Raw genomic sequence first — 17963 nt, 5'->3', positions numbered from 1 at the left:
ATGAGATTGGTTTGAAGACTATCAGATTACTAACCTGCTGTTCCATTTGAATTACACCAAAATGCTGTGGCTTAAGATAACAATTTAATTATCTCTCATGGTTCTCGGGATTGACTTCGCTTGGTTAGGCAGTTCTCTCTCTCTCTGTGTTTTTTTGAGACAGAGTCTCACTGTGTTGCTCAGGCTGGAGTGCAGTGGTGCGAGCTTGGCTCACTGCAACATCTACTTCCTGAGTTCAAGGGATTCTCATGCCTCAGCCTACCCAGTAGCTGGGACTACAGGTGCCTGCCACCACACCTGGCTAAGTTTTGTATTTTTAGCAGATATGGGGTTTCACCATGTTGGCCAGGCTCTTCTCGAACTTCTGATCTCTGGTGATCTGCCCACCTCAGCCTCCCAAAGTGCTGGGATTACAGATGTGAGCCACCGCACCTGGCCAGGTGGTTCTCTCTTACGGTTTTCATGCAGTTGTAGTCAGTGGCTGGGTTAGAGTCGTCTTGAGGCTTGCTCATTCACATGTGTAGAGATTTATGGGACAGATCACCAAAATGTGGGCTTTCCATGTGGTTTCTCTGGCATGGTTACTGGGTTCCAAGAGTGAGTGTCCCAAAAGGAGCAATCAGAAACTGTATTGCCTTTTATGACCTGGCCTTGGAAGTTACATAGTTTCCCTTTTGTTATACTCGCATTAGGTGAGGTAGTTGTGAATGTCTGCCCAGGTTTAGAGGAAGGAGACGTAGACTTCACCACTCAGTTGAAATCTCCCATTCCACACTATCTTCTTAATGTGACTGTGATACCTGAGTCACAGGTGCTGTGTCACAACCACATTAAAAAATCATGTGGGATGGGAGATACGGTAGCAGCCATTTAAAAAAAATACAATCTGCCATCCCTACCTGAGAACCCTGCTCAGACTAAGATTGGGAACCGAAAGAGAGAACTTGGAAGATTGAATGTGATTTTGTACCTGTTGAGTTTGAACACTGCGTCAGACTTTCTGGCAGAAATGTTAAGAAGTTTCTTTACTGAGCTGGGTGCAGTGGTGTGTACCTGCAGTCCTAGCTACTCCCAGCCTCAGGAGGCTGAGGCCAGAGGATCACTTGAGCCCAGGAGTTTGAATCTAGCCTTGTCAACACTACGAGACCCCATCTCTAAGAAATAAAATAAAATTTAAAAGTTTGATTACTGGTCAGATACTGAATTTGTCTGTAGAGAATAGTATTAATCACAGCCAAGACAGGAAACATCTTTAAGAATATTTTCTAATATATCCTCCTTTTCTTTTCTTTTTAAAAATCTGTGGCCAGGATTTTGGAAATTTTCACCCTCACAAATCTTCTGTTATAAACATGTTCATATCAGAATGAATTTCTTGCATTTTATATTTTAAACATCATCTTTATACCTGTCACCTTTCCTTATAAGTTTATATAAAAAATAAAGTCTTTGTTTTTTAATTTTAAATGATGGTTCTTTAATGTTCCTTCGTATTACAGTTAAAATTTTAGTCTTCTATTGTACATCCCAGGGAGATTCCGTATCTTTTCCATTCCCTTTGCTTTTCAGTTTTTATATTTCAAAGTAAAAAATTTATTTTTATTTATTTATTTTTTGAGACAAGGTCTGACTCTGTTGCCCAGGCTAGAGTACAGTGTTATGATCACAGCTCACTGCAGCCTCCACCTCCCAGGCTCAAACTGTCCTCCTGCCTCAGTCTCCCAAATAGTTGGGACTACAGGCATGCGCGACTATGCCTGGCTAATTTTTGTATTTTTAGTAGAGATGGGGCCTCGCCATGTTGGCCAGGATGGTTTTGAACTCTCCTAGCCTCAAGTGAGCCACCCACCTTGGCCTCCCAAAGTGGTGGGATTACAGGTGTGAGTCACTGCACCTGGCCAGATTTATGATTTATGATTTTCTTTTTAGAAAGCTATTTCAGTAAGATTATGAAGGATATATTTTATAGAGAAATGAAGGCAGCAACACTAGTTTGGTAACTATATGAACCACTCTAGGCTAGAACTGATGAGGGCCTAAGCTAAGGCAGTTGTAGAAATGGGATGAGGGTGATGAAATTAGGAACTTCTTTGGAATCCTTGCCATGGTAGTGTGTTTTATGCTATACTTAATAAATAATTAAATCATTCCACATATTTTGAATACTACTGTGTGAAAAGAATTGTGCTGGGGCCTTGGAATAAAAGGATTAATAAAAAGGGTTTACTGTCTTGGATGAACGTATGGTTTAGTGTAGTCATTTTGTAAAGAGGGAATATGAAATATAAACATTATAGGAGCATGGAGAACTATGTGATTAATTATTGTAATTATTAATTTCACATTGGGAGGTGACATTTGAGTGGAATATTAGAGGAGTTCTGTGAAATTCTTTGTTTTCGTCTCGTGTATCTTGAACTGTATTTAAGACATTTGTACTGTTTTATGTTGTATACTTGTCCATCTATCCATTTACTAAACTTTTGTTACTTCCAAAAAATGATTCTATAATGTCAAAAGACAATGAAGAAGTCATTACTGTAAATTGCTCATTCTGGGTAAAAAGTACTGGAGTATTTGTCTCTTTACCTAAGAAACATATTCTCCATGGGAAGTGATGGAATACTTCTTTTCACTACCTATTGCTTATGTTTCTCTCTGTGTCTCCCTTTCCCTTCATTTTTCTGAACTATTTCTTTATTTGTTAGGGCATTAGCAACTTTAAGTCTACTTTTAAGAATGAATGCAATTATTTTATTTTATCATATGTCACTTCTCAAAGGTAAGAATGGAGACTTATAATTAACAGAATGAGGCCGGGCGTGGTGGCTCACATCTGAAATCCTAGCACTTTGGGAGGCTGTGGCGGGCAGATTGCCTGAGCTCAGGAGTTCGAGACCAGCCTGGGCAACTTGGTAAAACCCTGTCTCTACTAAAATATGAAAAAATTAGCCAGACGTGGTGGCATGCATCTGTCGTCCCAGCTGCTTGGAAGGGTGAGGCAGGAGAATTGCTTGAACCCAGGAGACAGAGGTTGCAGTGAGCGGAGATCGTGCCACTGCATTTCAGCCTGGCGACAGAGCAAGACTCTGTCTCAAAAAAAAAAAAAAAAGGATGGATTGACCCTTCCTCACACACACCATTATTTTCTTTCTGTCTTGAAACCCTCATAAAATGGTAAGAAGTAAGAACAGAAGAGGAGATAACAGTGGATGAAAGATTTCAGTAAATGGAAAGAGTGAAGGTCTTCAAACTGAAGATGCAATAAGCTACTTGCCTGCAGAGGGAGATATGTTGAGAAGCCCCACAACACCTTAGAGAGATTTGTGATATAGAGACTCCAAGGATCTCTAAGGGCTTAGGTGAGTTGTGGTACTGAAAATAGATTGGCTGGAATATGATACAAGGAATGATTAGTTTTGCATATGTTCTGCTGAATCCTACCTATGTAGCCAAATAACTTTCCCCTTCATCCTGCAGGGGTCTAGAAGTTTATTTTCTGGAAGAATTGAATAGAGGATACTTTGAATTGAAGGATACCAAGCATATCAGGAGGGGATGAGGTGCAGGTTGAAAGTAGATTAAGGAAAATGTAATGTAAAGTTATAAATGTGGCCAGGCGCGGTGCCTCACACCTGTAATCCCAGCACTTTGGGAGGCCAAGGTGGGAGGATCTTCTGAGGTCAGGAGTTTGAGACCAGCCTGGGTAACACAGTGAAACCCCATCTCTACTAAAAGTACAAAAATTAGCCGGGTGTGGTGGCAAATGCCTGTAATCCCAGCTACTCAGGAGGCTGAGGCACAAGAACCTCTTGAACCTGGGAGGTAGAGGTTGCAGTGAGCCAAGATTGCACCACTGCACTCCAGCCTGGGCGACTGAGTGAGACTCCATCTCAAAAATAAATAACATAAGATAAAATAAAATAACATAGTTGAGACCAGCCACTAGTGGTCTTGTGTGATTTTCCTTAAATCTTGTGTGGTTTTCCTGAAATCTAGTAGATTTCAGCTACTTAGGGGAATGTATGTAGTAGGTGGATGGTTGGATTTAGCTACAGTGGAGGCTTTGCCAGCTGAGACTGGAATATAATTCCAGTAGAAAAACCTATAATATTATTTGTATTAGTCAGGGTTCTGCAAAGAAACAGAACCAACAGTATATAGAGGGCTGTGTGTGCGTGTGTGTGTGTGTTTAAATTTATTATAAGGAATTGGCTCATGCATTTATGGAGGCTGAGAAGTTTCACAATCTGCTCTCTGCAAGCTGGAGACCTAGGAAAGCTGGTGGTGTCATTCTGAGACTAGAGGGCCAATAGTGTAAGTCCCATTCTGAGGGCAGAAGATTGATGTCCCAATTCAACCAATCAGAGAAAATTCCCTCTTCCTCAAGCCTTGTTTTATTCACGTCCTCAATGGATTGGATCATGTCTGGTCACATTGGGGAGGGCAATCTGTTTATTCAGTGTACTGATTCAAATGCTAATCTCATCCAGAAACACCCTCATAGACATACCCAGAAATAGTATTTAATTTGAGTACCCCATGTCTCAGTCAAGTTGATATATAAAATTATCTGTTGTATTATTGGACTTGCCTCACATATTGAAAAACTGTATATATGATTTGACCTTGAATCTATAGAGTTAATTTTGTTTAAGAAAATCTTTAATTAGCTAGGTATTAGAGGGGTGGTTACTTTACTTTCTTTCTCATTTTGACCTTGGTTTGTATTTTTATACTTTCATACTTCTGATATGACTTAGTCCTTTATTTAATAGATATAAATCTGTTTCTTAGTGTCAGTAGCTCTTCTCATTTAGAGTATATCATAGCGTGCATATTTTTCTAGTTCTCAAGACAGGGAAATCTTTTACCAGTGATTTTCATTCTTTATTCTTTATTGGGTCTTGGAAACTTGAATTTTAGGTCTTTTTCTTATTCTCTTATTTTTTATTAAGCACATAATTTTCACATCTGATAATAGAATATTTGTAATGTCAGGAAATTTTTCTTGCTGCCTCAGTTTATCTTTAACACAGTTTATCTGTGTTCATTAAATTATCTCCAGTATACTTACCTGTTCTGAAAATACTATGATCATGTGTTAGATATTTTATACTGATAATATAATATTCATAGTCTTAGTTTTATTCTGATTAGCTTCAACTACTAATCTTGTTCAAGGCTAAATTAGGCCCTTAAAGAATTTTACATTGTCTCTAAGCAGTTATAGTTGGGCTACCATAACTTAATGGATATTGTCATATTTTCACAAGAAGGTAGTAATATTTGAAGAGCCTTTGTCTTTTGCATACACCCCTGATAGGGAAGGTTAATATTGGGTTAATAGATCCATTGCTTCTAAGCAGTTGGAGGAGGACTGGAATGAAGAGACTCCATTTGGAGAAAAAAATAGTTTGGCAGTAAAAATCACAACAAGAAACTTGTGAAACCCAACTTAAGAATTCTGTATGTATCGAAAAAAAATCGCGCTAGAAGGACATTCTTGTGAAGCAGCAGTTTTCTTAGCTTTGGATTCTTGGAGGGCCCATTGTAAGGCAAATTATATACTTATGAATTAACACAATTAAAGTCATTGGGTAGAAAGTGCCTGCTGTTGATGTTTCACTTTGCATTATCCATTGAAAATAAACGTGCAAAAACTCTTCTTTGTTGAAACATTTAACTTTTGGCCTTTTCAGACAATAAAATGTCTCTGTTGCTGCCTTGCATGCAAGCCAGGTCTTTAAATCCAAAGGTATAATTGTATTTACTGTTCAAGCCCCATTGCTTTTGTTTGTCTGGCTATGATAGATTTATATGAAGAAAATTAGGGTTTATTGTTTCAGCAAGTGTAATGAGCAATGTGTTTTTCTTTTAGGATCAAACAGAGCATACTGAATCAGCAGGACTGGCTGGTGGTGCAGCAAGCATGAGTAAGCACCGAGAAGTCTGTTCCTTATCACGTGTGTAAGGGGAAAAAGGTAAGAAAATGTTTTTATTTCTCTTAGAGATTGAACTTGAGAAACCAATGAGATCTATAGAAGATAATGCTGATGCATATATGTTATTTGCTTCATTTGTAACATTGTATCTTATTAAATCAGGAGTATGATTTTTTCCAAAAAGATTTGACTTAAATTCAGAGGAAAAGGGTATTTAAAAATTGTTATGCCCAGACCGTTTATTCCCCGAAGAAGACCACCAGAGTCCAGAGTCAAAGCTAAGCAGCAAGGATCTTTATTACAGGTTCGAACCCGGAACTCCCACTCACTCTCGGCATGAGAGGGTCCAGAGAGAGAGAGAGAGTTCCCTCCCAGAGTTTTACACAGTATTATATAGTCTAAGAAAAGTAGTCATTGAATCACTATACAGATCAGATGTATGATTGGCTGGTATTTAAACAAGGCGATTTGGCTAGTTATGATTGGTTCCCGCCATTTTGGGTATTTCAGTTCAACATTTGAGACGGAAGAGCAGTTTCTACACAAAGGCAGTTAATCATATTGCGTCAGGTTGCACAACCAGTTTATGGCAGCAGGGGTTTATCTTACTTAAACATGTCTTGTGACTTAACCCCTGGGAAGAAAACAGGTACTTACAGAACTTTCGAAACCTCTGGTACGTGCAGAGATAAGAAAGCAGAAACAGAACAAAGGGTGTAACCATAGGGAGCAAGGGGGTAGGTAAGTCTTTGTGTTTTTTTGTGTCCTTTCATTTCCCCCTCTCATAAGTAACTGGATGTCCAATCTTGGATTTTCAGAGTTTTATAACGTAGTCTCACCTTCTGGGTGCAGGAGAGGCTGGTGATGGCTACGGAGGACCATTAGTTGGATGGTAAATTGGAGTATTGCACCCGGAGAGGGGGCAGTCTGCACTAGCTAGCAGTTTACCCGCCTGGGGGGTTTCCCCGGGGTGAGTTTTGTTCTCATAGAGCCAGAACCTCCAGACATAGGGATTAGACGGCGCAGTAGTGAGGAGAGTCAGGTGCATAAGGCATAAAAGCATAGGTAAGCTAGACATGGTTACGGCTATGGGGATGACGGCGCAGGGTTAGCTTTAAGGGATTGTTCTTAGCTTTGTCTACAGTCCATGTAACCGGTGCTCCAGATGGCCCGAGAAGGTCGGATGTTGGGTCTACTGGTTTGATGTGTGTGTAGTGGATCCACGAAGCGATGCCTTCTACCTTGAGAGCGGTGGGAGTAGTCAGGAGTACTTGCAGTGGTCCTTTCCACCTGGGTTGAAGAGTTTCTTGCCGGTGGCAAGAAAGCCTTTCGGGCTTTGGTTAGCCAGCGTTGCCCCCCTTTTAATAGGTACCCTAGATAAGTTACCTCCGACTTGCAGATCTGAGCCTTTGTTGCCGAGGCTCGGTAGCCTAGCTCCCCCAGAGTCTTCAAGAGGTCCTCAGTCCCTTGAACACAAGTTTCCGGGGACCTGGCTGCTATTAAGAGATCATCAACATATTGCAAGAGAGTTATTTCAGGATGTTGCCGCCGGTACTCACCCAGATCTTCATGAAGGGCTTCATCGAACAGGGTTGGCGAGTTCTTGAACCCTTGTGGCAGCCTGGTCCATGTTAGCTGACCGTTGATGCCCCTCTCAGGATCCGTCCATTGAAATGCAAAGAGTTCTTGACTTTTGGGAGCCAGAGGAAGGCTGAAGAAAGCATCTTTTCGATCAAGAACGGTATACCACTGTTTTTCGGGATGTAAGGCACTCAGAAGGGTGTATGGATTGGGCACAGTGGGATGTATGTCTATGACCCTTTTATTAACTTCTCTTAAATCCTGTACTGGCCTGTAGTCCGTACTGTTGGGTTTACGGACAGGTAACAGTGGAGTATTCCAGGATGAGTGGCAAGCCCGTAGGACTCCCTGGTCTAGGAGTCGGCGGATATGGGGCGCAATTCCTTCTCTTGCCTCCAGGGGCATAGGATATTGCCGAACCCGAACCGGGTCCGTCCCTGGCTTAACTTCCACAAATATGGCAGGTCGATGTTTAGCTAGCCCCAAGCCCCCAGTTTCTGCCCACGCTTCAGGGAAACACTGGAGCCAAGAGTCAATTTCCTGATCGGGGGGCTTCTGCTCTTGATGGAGTCTGTACTCATCTTCTAAGGTGACAGTCAGGATAGATATTGGCCTGTTTTGGGAATCAGTTATCTTGGGCCCTTCTGGCTCAAAGTGGATTTGGGCCCCCATCTGTGTCAGCAAGTCCCTCCCTAGTAGAGGGCAGGGGCTCTCTGGGATGACTAGGAAGGAATGGGAGACTTTTCCCGTTCCTAAGTCTACAGTCTTCTGGGTTGTCCAGGGGTATTTTTTTGATGCCTGTGGCCCCGTGCACCTAGGATGTTTTCTTAGACATTTTTCCAATTGGTTTGGTTAGGACTGAGCGTTCCGCCCCAGTATCGACCAAGAAGCGAACTGGGGACCCCTCCACTTGCAAAGTTACCCTGGGTTCGGGGAGGGGGTCCGAACCCCGTCCTCCCTAGTCAGAGTCCTGGGTAACGAGTACGGAGGTAGGGTTAGCTGGTCCCCGTTTCTTTGGGCAGTCTTTAATCCAGTGACCACGTTCCTTGCAATAAGCACACTGATCCTTTTCTAATCCTCGCCTAGAGCCTTGCTTTTTCTGCTTCCTGCTTTGGCCATTCCCTGCCTGGGGGAAAGCTGCTACTAAGACTTTAGTCATTTCTTTGGTTGCCTTGAACTGTTTTTCTTCTGGAGTATCCCTATTATTATAAACTCGCTGGGCTATCTGAAGGAGGTCCTGAATCTGCTTTCCCTCTAAACCCTCTAATTTCTGGAGTTTTCTTTTAATATCTGGTGCTGCCTGGTTTACAAAGGACATTACTACCGCTGCCTGATTTTCCGGTGCTTCCAGGTCCATAGGGGTAAACTGTCTGAAGGCTTCCATTAACCTCTCTAAATACACAGTGGGGCTTTCTGTCTTACCTTGTAACACAGAATATACTTTAGCCAAATTGGTGGGCTTGCGAACTGTAGCCCGGAGACCCGCCATTAGAGTCTGGCAATAAATGAGCAGTCGTCCCCTACCTTCTGCCGTGTTGTAGTCCCATCTGGGTCGGGTCAAGGGAAAAGCCGCGTTAATGAGGTCAGGATTCGCAGTTGGCTGGCCGTCATCTCCTGGAACCAACTTTCTGGCCTCAACTTGGATTCTTTCCCGCTCCTCCGTTGTGAACAGGATTCGGAGGAGCTGTTGACAGTCATCCCAGGTCGGCTGGTGAGTAAACATGACACTGTCTAACAACGAGGTTAGATCTTTGGGATTATCTGAGAACCGAGCATTTTGGGACTTCCAATTGTATAGATCACTAGTGGAAAAAGGCCAATATGTGAGACGGGAGAGTCCGGTATCATCGAGCGATCATATTTCTCTGAGAGGCAGGGCTACAGTAGAGTCAGGGAGTCGGGAAGCTTGATCCCGCTGTACACGGCCTCGCGTTCGGCCGGCCGGCCCCCCCGGGTTACTTTCGCTCTTGGCTGCCTCCGCTTCTCGGTTCCCCTCTACGGAAGCACCACCCTGGGGGACTGGGTCCTGCGGGACTAGGTGCGGATACGGTGGGGGGAGAGTGGGTTCTAATGTTAGGGGATCCTGGCTGTCCGGCAGCACAGGGGCCGGGGGAGCAGAGGGAGTCCTTTGTCTTGTAGGTCACGTTACTAGGACCTTGCAGGGCTCAGGGATGAATGGAGTTATCCAGGGCGGTGGGTTTTCCACGAGATCTTGCCACACTATAATATAAGGAATTTGATCAGGATGTCCTGACTGCCCTGGCAGGAAAATCTTAGTTTTTACCTTAGTAATAATAGAGAGACAGAAAGTTCCTTCGGAGGGCCACCCGACGCCGAAAGAGGGCCACTCCGAACGGCAGAAAGTAACTAGCTTTCCTTTCTTTAGTTCTACACTTAAGTTATGCCCCCGAGCCTTCACATCTTTCAAATTGGCGACAAGGAGTGAGAGCGGCGTGCTCTGGTTGTTGCCCATTTTTTGTTTGGACTGCTCCTACAAAGAGAAGGAGGGACGAAAATGAGTGTGAAGCAGAGGGGAGTATCCAACAGGTCCGGTCCTGGAAGGGGAAGAAAAGGTTTTATATTTCGTTTTGGACTTACACTTAACACTTAACAATAACGGACAGACATTGATAAACGATGAGCCTTCGCGAGCGCGTGTCGGACTTCCGACCTGAGTCAGACGGGGCAACCAAGGATGGAGGCCCCCAGATGGGCACTGGGGGACGTCTCCCACCAGTCCCGAGTGGCTGTCTTTTAGCGAGTCCGCCAAGACCGTGCCACTTACAGAACAGACCAATACAGATTACAGATTACGGATTTCGCGAAATTTCAGGGAGACAGACAGAGACAAAGACAGAGACAGTGACAAAGCCGGCTTACCTACAGATTAAGATCCATTGACTTGGGGGTCTGGTGGGCTTGGGGGAAATCCCGGACGAGCCCCCATTTGTTATGCCCAGACCGTTTATTCCCCGAAGAAGACCACCAGAGTCCAGAGTCAAAGCTAAGCAGCAAGGATCTTTATTACAGGTTCGAACCCGGAACTCCCACTCACTCTCGGCATGAGAGGGTCCAGAGAGAGAGAGATTCCCCGAAGAAGACCACCAGAGTCCAGAGTCAAAGCTAAGCAGCAAGGATCTTTATTACAGGTTCAAACCCGGAACTCCCACTCACTCTCTCTCTCTCTGGACCCTCTCATGCCGAGAGTGAGTGGGAGTTCCGGGTTCGAACCTGTAATAAAGATCCTTGCTGCTTAGCTTTGACTCTGGACTCTGGTGGTCTTCTTCGGGGAATAAACGGTCTGGGCATAACAAAATCACTATTGTTTTATGTCACAGTGGTCACAATGTTAATTTCCCTACCAGTGCTGGCTCCTTCGTTTTAGAGTTAGTTGAGTATAGAAAGGTAATTTCAGAAAAAATATGACTTTGAGCAATATTTTAGCTCATGCAAGAGCTAAACAAGTAAAGCTGATTTGGGGATGGGGAATCAGAAATGTAAATTTAATTACATTATTTTATTTTGTATTTTTAGATAAGTTATTATGTAGAGCAATAATTTCCAGCAGAAAACTGGAAGTATTCTTGTAGAGCAGGAATCCTTGACTTTTTCCTAACTAGGAGTCATGTTGTTTTTTTTCAAGTCTTAAGATTATTTAAGGGTGTGAACCCCCAGTATCTGTGTTGGAAACAAGTGCTTGGTGTAGCCAAAAGAAGCCTGCACTTAGACAGATATTTTCTCAGCAAGGCACTTTTACTTCTGCAGAAGGGTGCTGTTCACTCCTGTTACAAATGCAAGAGCACACCGAACAAAGGAAGGAAGGAAGGGGCTTTTAACCCTAACACAGTTCCTGTTTCTGTGTCTTTCCCCTATTGACTGGAGTTGGACTGCACAATCTAAGCTGATCCTGACTGGCTAAGGCTTAAACTTTTCCAAATAAGGTAAATGTGTGGTTTGTGAAGGGGCAGGGTGGGTAAAGAAGAAATGGTTAGGCTTAACAGAAGAGGGGGTAGGATTGTTTACAACTTATGACCAGGAAGTTGAGTCTTTGAAGAGGAACTCAGTTGTACCAACAATCTCCCCTCTTCTGTCTTATAGTTCTTCATCTTCAAGTTTCTTTAACAGGATCTGGCTATGTTGTTCTTCTTGATTATCTAGGTGCAAGAGCTTATATGAGTACAGACGGGGAGAAGTTGGGGAGGTTTTTGTGAGAGCTGCTTCTATGAGCCTTTGGGTTAACCCACAAATACAGGGTATGATACAGCAACCCACAAGGTTGAGTATACCTCTAACAATTGCAAGGAAGGTAAAGATTGAGGTCATGAGTCCTTTCCATTTTCCAGACCACCTTTCCATTAGTCCTGTAAAGGGGTCATCTATTCCAGAGTTTTTGGCTAATTCATTTGCTAGGATGGTAAGGCCTTGTAAGGCTTTTATGATTGTCCCGTCAGGGGCTGTATTATTAGGAATAAAAGTACAACACTGGACCCTGATCATGACATAGACTCCACCTTTTTTGGCCAACACCATGTCAAGGGTTATTCTATTTTCCCAGGCCATCTGGCTGGTGGGGTCTAATTTCAGCGATTCCTTTTATGGCATCTCTGGTATAATTGATGAATTGCTGCTGATTGTAGTATATGTAATTTATCCAGTCTACATTTTTGTTTATAGTGGACTACCAGAATAATATAGACTCGAACCCGGTGGGTATTTGGTTTTGAGCTTTGAATTCATTTGGTACCCTCTGCAGGACCCCGATGCTGTCTATGTAAACTTGGGGGTCAAAGGACCCATTTATTGGGGCTTTTTTTCTTCTGGTTACCTGCTTCCTGATGAAATGCCAAGGTGAAAGGGATGGCCAATTGGATCAGAGCACAAGTGCCACTCCAGTTGCTTGGCAGTGTACCAAATATTGGTCCCCCTCAATACCACTATACATCCACTTGGGGATGGACTAGGGCTGACTGATTGGTTAGCTCTTGAAAAGGTTTAGGCCCACTGCATCCCATCAGGTTTCCAAGGAATGTCAAATTTTCCCCTTGTTGTAAGAGACACAAGGTAAAATTGGCATCGAGAGCGGGAAGTCGAATGTCCCTTGGGGGCTGTCCCATAGGGCTCCTGACCTTTGGGAAAGGTAGTGAAAGAGTGGCACATGACTTGTTTCCCCAGGCTGTGAGGTGCTGGAAGAGAGCTACCATACAGTCTTTGCCTGATGGGTTGGCCCATCTGAGTGGGAGGGGAACAATTTGGGTTTCTGGCCTGCCTGTTGCACAAGCGTAACAATCGGTTTTATTTAGGGTGTGAATGGAATATTTAATCCATTCAAGCTAGGCATTTACATCTTGATAACCGGTTTCTATGGCTAGGGTTTGCTGTAAATCCTTAACTTCTACTATAGCTACTTTGGTTTTGTCATTAGACATGAAGCGAGAAATGGTTTGATTTTTGTGGTTTTGGGAAGCGAGTAATGGAGGGAGATGGAGGAGGAGGAGCAAACCTCATTTCAAAGATGCCTGTAGGGTCTTTTGCAGTGACATCCGCTCCTAGGCCATAAAGGTGCTCTAAAGTGGGGATACGGTTGGTGGAGGTGGGGATAGGAATAGAGAGAAGTACTGGGTTGCACTGGTGATTTTGGCAATTTGAGGGGGTGGTTCCTTTGGTGAAGTGGAGGTAGGGTTTTAGGGTGGTGCAACCCTCTAAGGAGGTCCAGCCCTGATATTTGGTGGTCAAGATAACATCTCCTCAACTATAACATAACCCCTTAAAGGCTTGTGGTTGTTGATTGCAAGGGTCCGGGGTGATATTGGTTTTTCTGTGGGTGGAGGGGCAGAGGTACTTTTCTGAAGAAGCTAGCTAGCTGTCTTTGACTTTGGAGGTTTCCATAGGGTATGACAAGACAAGCATTGAATGTAATTGTTTGGGAGGAGGGTGATGGGGTTACACGGATGATAAGGTGTCCTTGGGTAGCTAAAGGAAGAATAAAAAGATAGATTAAACCTTTTTGAATGTAGTTTGGAGGGCATTGATCCTGGAATGATGGTCCATGACTTTGCAAGGGTTGGGGCCCTTTTTACCCGAGTGTGGTGGGCCCACCCCTTTTCGGCCATTCGGATTGCTGTCTCAGTGGTTAGGAGTATTAGATAAGGTCCTTCCCAGGTTGACTTAACCTTTCCTTCTTTCCAACATCTGATAAGGACATGATCTCTGGTCTGGTGTTGGTAAACTGGGAATTCGAGGGGTGGAGTTTGTGCTAGGAGGCCTTGAGTCCTGAGGGTGGAAAGGGTGGAAGACAGACCAAATATATATATTTTTAGAAACTGATCTTTTGTTTCAAATGTAGGAAGGTCAGTAGTGGAATTTAGATAAGGCAGCCCATAGAGCATTTCATAAGGGGACAGGCCAGGCCAAGATCTCTTTTTTTTTTTTTTTTTTTTTTTTTGAGACAGAGTCTCGCTCTGTTGCCCTGGCTGGAGTGCAGTGATCTTGGCTCACTGCAACCTGCACCTCCCAGGTTCAAGCAATTCTTCTACCTCAGCCTCCCGAGTAGCTGGGACTACAGGCACCAGCCACCACGCCTGGCTAATTTTTGTATTTTTAGTAGAGACGGGGTTTCGCCATATTGGCCAGGTTGGTCTCGAACTCCTGACCTTGTGATCTGCCCTCCTTGGCCTCCCAAAGTGCTGGGATTACAGATGTGAGCCACCACGCCCTGCCAGGCCAAGGTCTTTTTGAGGGGCAGTTTGGATTCTTACTAAGGCAATGGGAAGGCATTTTGTCCATGGTAACTGGATTTCCAAGATTAATTTGGTTAGGTGATTTCTTTAGAGTTTGATTAATTCTTTCTACCCTCCCTGATGAAGGCGGATGCCAGGGAGTATGATATTCCCATTTTATTCCTAGTGCTTGGGTTAGCCCCTTAATGATGTGTGCAGTGAAGTGAGTCCCATTGTCTGAATCAATGTTCTCTATTAGTCCAAACCTGGATATATGTTCCAACAGTGCTTTGACTACATTACTGGCAGTTGTACTTGGGAAGGGGATGGTTTCTACCCAGTGGGTGAGATGGTCTGCCATGACTAGTAAATACTTGAGGCGGCCTATTAGGGGCATTTCAGTGTAATCAACTTGGACGCTTTGGAACGGCCTTAACCCTGGGTTTCTTCCCGTGGGAGGTTGCTTCTTTAGGGTTTGCTTATTAGTTTTTCTGCACATGATGCAACTATCCTCCACTTGCTTAGTGAGGGTATTTATCTCTACACACCCATAGACTGTGAGGGCTGCATCACACATAGCTTGAGGACCCCGGTGAGTTCCTGAATGAAGCTATGACAATATTTCCCTCATGAGAAGTTTAGACAGCATTTCCCTTCCATCTGGTAATACCTACTTTCCCTCTGGGCTCTCCTGAGCTCCTGTTTTCTTTAGAGAAAGGTCTGTGTGAGAGAAGATGGGGATCACAGCTGGAGGGGGAGATGGATAGGTGGAAAATGGGTGCCTTTTGGGAAGAGGCAGCTTGCTTAGCTATTTGATCTGCGAGGTTATTTCACTGGCTTTCAAAAGATGGGTTCTTTTGGTGTCCTGGACAACTGCAGTTTCTTCTGGCAGCTGAAGATTTTCTAATACTTGCAAAATTAATTCTTTGTGGACCAAATCTTGGCCCTTACTATTGATGAAGCCTCGTTCAGTCCAGATTTTTCCAAAGGTATGGACTGCTCTGAAGGCATACCTGGAGTTAGTGTAAATAGTTCCTTCTTGATTCTGCAGGGATTTTAAGGCTTGGTTTAATGCAAAGAGTTTACATGTTTGGGCAGACCAGTTATTTGGCAGTCTTCCTGACTCTACCTCTGTGAGGATTTCCCCATCAACTACGGAGTACCCGTTGTACCTTTTTCCTTCAGTGATCTGCGGGGAACCGTCTATAAAGAGGTGATGCCCTGTTTGGAAAGGAGTTTTGCTTAGATCCAGTCTGACTCTAGTTTGATAACTGACTAGATCTAAGCATTTATGCTCAGATTCTTCCGGGTTTGGATTTCCTGTTAGGAAAGCAGCGGGGTTGATGAATTGTCAGTAGTTAGTGTTAGGTCATCCCTCTCTAATAAGATAGCTTCATATTTTAAAATTCTTGAGTCAGTGAGCCATCTCTCTGCCTTCTGATTAAGAATGGTTCTGACTTGATGAGGGGTACTTATGATGAGGTTTCCCCCAAAGGTTATTTTCCTGCTTTCTTCTGTTAGCAAGGCAGTTGCTGGTATGGATTGTACGCATTTGGGCCATCCATGGGTTACTGGGTCAAGGATTTTTGATGGGAAGGCTACAGGCTGTCGGTGGCCTCCGTGTTTGTGGGTGAGTACTCCTAAGGCCACTCCTTTGCTTATATTAACAAAAAGGTGGAATGGCTGTTCTAAGGAGGGCAAGATCAGAACAGGGGCTGTTACAAGTAGGTGTTTTAATTCTTCTGCCTGTTGGATCTCTGATGGGGTCCAAAGGAGGGTTTACAGGGTCTGGTCTTTTTTGAGTGAGTTTTTGATATAGCAGCTTTGTTTTTAAGGCTTAAGAGTTAATCCACAGATGACAATAACCAACCAATCCTAAGAATTTCCTAAGTTCCTGCTTTGTTTTGGGTAAAGGCAAAGATACCATACCTTCAATTTGTTTGGGTGCTGTCTTTCATTTACCTTTACTGATGAGGTGTCCTAGGTATTTCGCCTCAGGTTCTACGAATTGGAGTTTATTCTTTGAGCCCTGTAACCATTGTTCTCTTAGGAAATTTAGGAAGTTAACTGAAATTGCTGTTACTTGATCCTTGTCATCTCCTGAAATGAGCAGGTCATCCACATACTGGAGAAGGCGTATGGATGAAGGCAGGGAGAAGTTTTCTAGAACTTGTTCTAATATTTGACCAAATAGATCTGGGGACTCTGTAAACCCTTGGGGCAAGACTGTCCATCGGTACTACTCTTTTCTACTGGAGTCAGGGTCCTCCCACTCAAAGGCGAACATGTCTCGACTGTCCTCCGCTAAAGGGCAAGCCCAAAAGGCATCTTTTAAATCTATCACTGTGAACCACTGGTAGTTGTGTGGGATTCTAATGACAGTGGTGTAAGGATTGTGAACAACAGGGTGGGTGGTTTGAACTATTTGATTAGTAGCCTGGAGGTCTTGCACTAGCTGGTATGACCTGTCTGGCTTCCTTACAGGCAATATTGCAGTGTTATAACGGGGCATACAGGGTTCAAGGAGTCCATCGTGGACAAGGCTTTCAGTTATAGGTTTTAAACCTATCCTGGCTTCCAAGGGAATAGGGTGTTGTTTTCTTTTTACTACATCCCTGGACGTTTTTAATTTGACATGAATTGGAGGAACCTGTAGCTTTTCTCGATTTCTTTCCTTCGACCATACATCATGATGGATTTGGCTTTCTTCTGAAGTGGTGAGCAGGTTTAAGGAAGTAAGGAGTTTTCCGTGATTAACATATAGGCGTATGCCTAACCTTAACCTTAAGTCCCTTGCTAATAAATTAGTTCCTGCTTTGTGAATTAACAAGAACTTAGTAGTGGCCGAGTTATTCTTATATTTGACTTCAGTTTCCTCTAGAATTTTTGCCCCAAATCCTTCCCCTGTAACCCCTGAGACAGTAAGGTTTTCTGCTGAACATGCTAAACCTGATGGGAGAAAACATAGGGAAAGAGAGCTGCTCCTGAATAGACTAAGAAAGTGACTATCTCTTATTTGGGTCCCACCATTAAATTTATCAAGGGCTCTTGGTGGGACTCAAGATGGAAGATGTAGAGTCCCTGACCCCCCTGTTCTTCAAATGTCATGAGTGGAAGGACTTTCTTTTCCCTCTCCCATTCAGGACATTCCCTCTTTAAATGTCCTGGCTTTCCACACCAGAAACATCTGTTTTCCCTTCTCCCCCTCCCTGTTCCCTGACTCTCAGGTTTCATCCCTTTGCTTCCTGTATAGAGTCGGACAGCTGGGTACTTAGAAGGTCTACAAGTTCTATTTCCCTGGACTTCCTGTTGAAGAGTTTCCTGTTGTAGGGTAGACAGCATAATCTTTGCCTTTTGCTTCTTCCTTTCCTCATCCCTCTGTACATATACCTTTTGGGCCTCTTAAAAGTTCCTCTATGGGATGGTCTTTCCAATTTTCTGTCTTTTGTATTTTTTGTTTTGCAATGTCTGGCCAAATATTGGTGACAAAGTGGAGCTTTAACATTCCTTGTCCCAGTGGGTCCTCTGTGTCTAAACCTACATATTTTCTTACCTGTTCCTTAAGTCTGTTTAAGAATTCTATGGGTCCTTCATCTTTCCTTTGTTGTACATTAAATGCTCGGGAAATATTAGGGTCCAAGGAACTGATTCCAAATCCCTTTAATTTTCATATCCCTGAGATCTCTCATGTTTTCTCAGTGGGCTTCATTATTGTTATCCC

The 17963-nt window shown here is 43.6% G+C and overlaps 1 protein-coding gene across 1 annotated transcript in view; it reads left to right on the top strand.

Moving 5' to 3' along the window:
* Nucleotides 1–5881: 5881 nt before the first annotated feature.
* The window catches only part of ZFYVE9 (zinc finger FYVE-type containing 9), a 139806-nt gene continuing 127724 nt past the window's right edge, over nt 5882–17963 (top strand). Inside the window, exon 1 of the mRNA XM_007978756.3 lies at nt 5882–5984. The gene's annotated coding sequence lies outside the window, so the exon portion shown is untranslated. The remainder of the gene's footprint in view (nt 5985–17963) is intronic.

The sequence above is a fragment of the Chlorocebus sabaeus genome, chromosome 20 (genome assembly GCF_047675955.1).
Source record: "Chlorocebus sabaeus isolate Y175 chromosome 20, mChlSab1.0.hap1, whole genome shotgun sequence".
NCBI classification, from domain to species: domain Eukaryota; kingdom Metazoa; phylum Chordata; class Mammalia; order Primates; family Cercopithecidae; genus Chlorocebus; species Chlorocebus sabaeus.
Note: the sequence above shows the minus strand (reverse complement) of the source record. Positions and strands in the feature narration are given on the sequence as shown.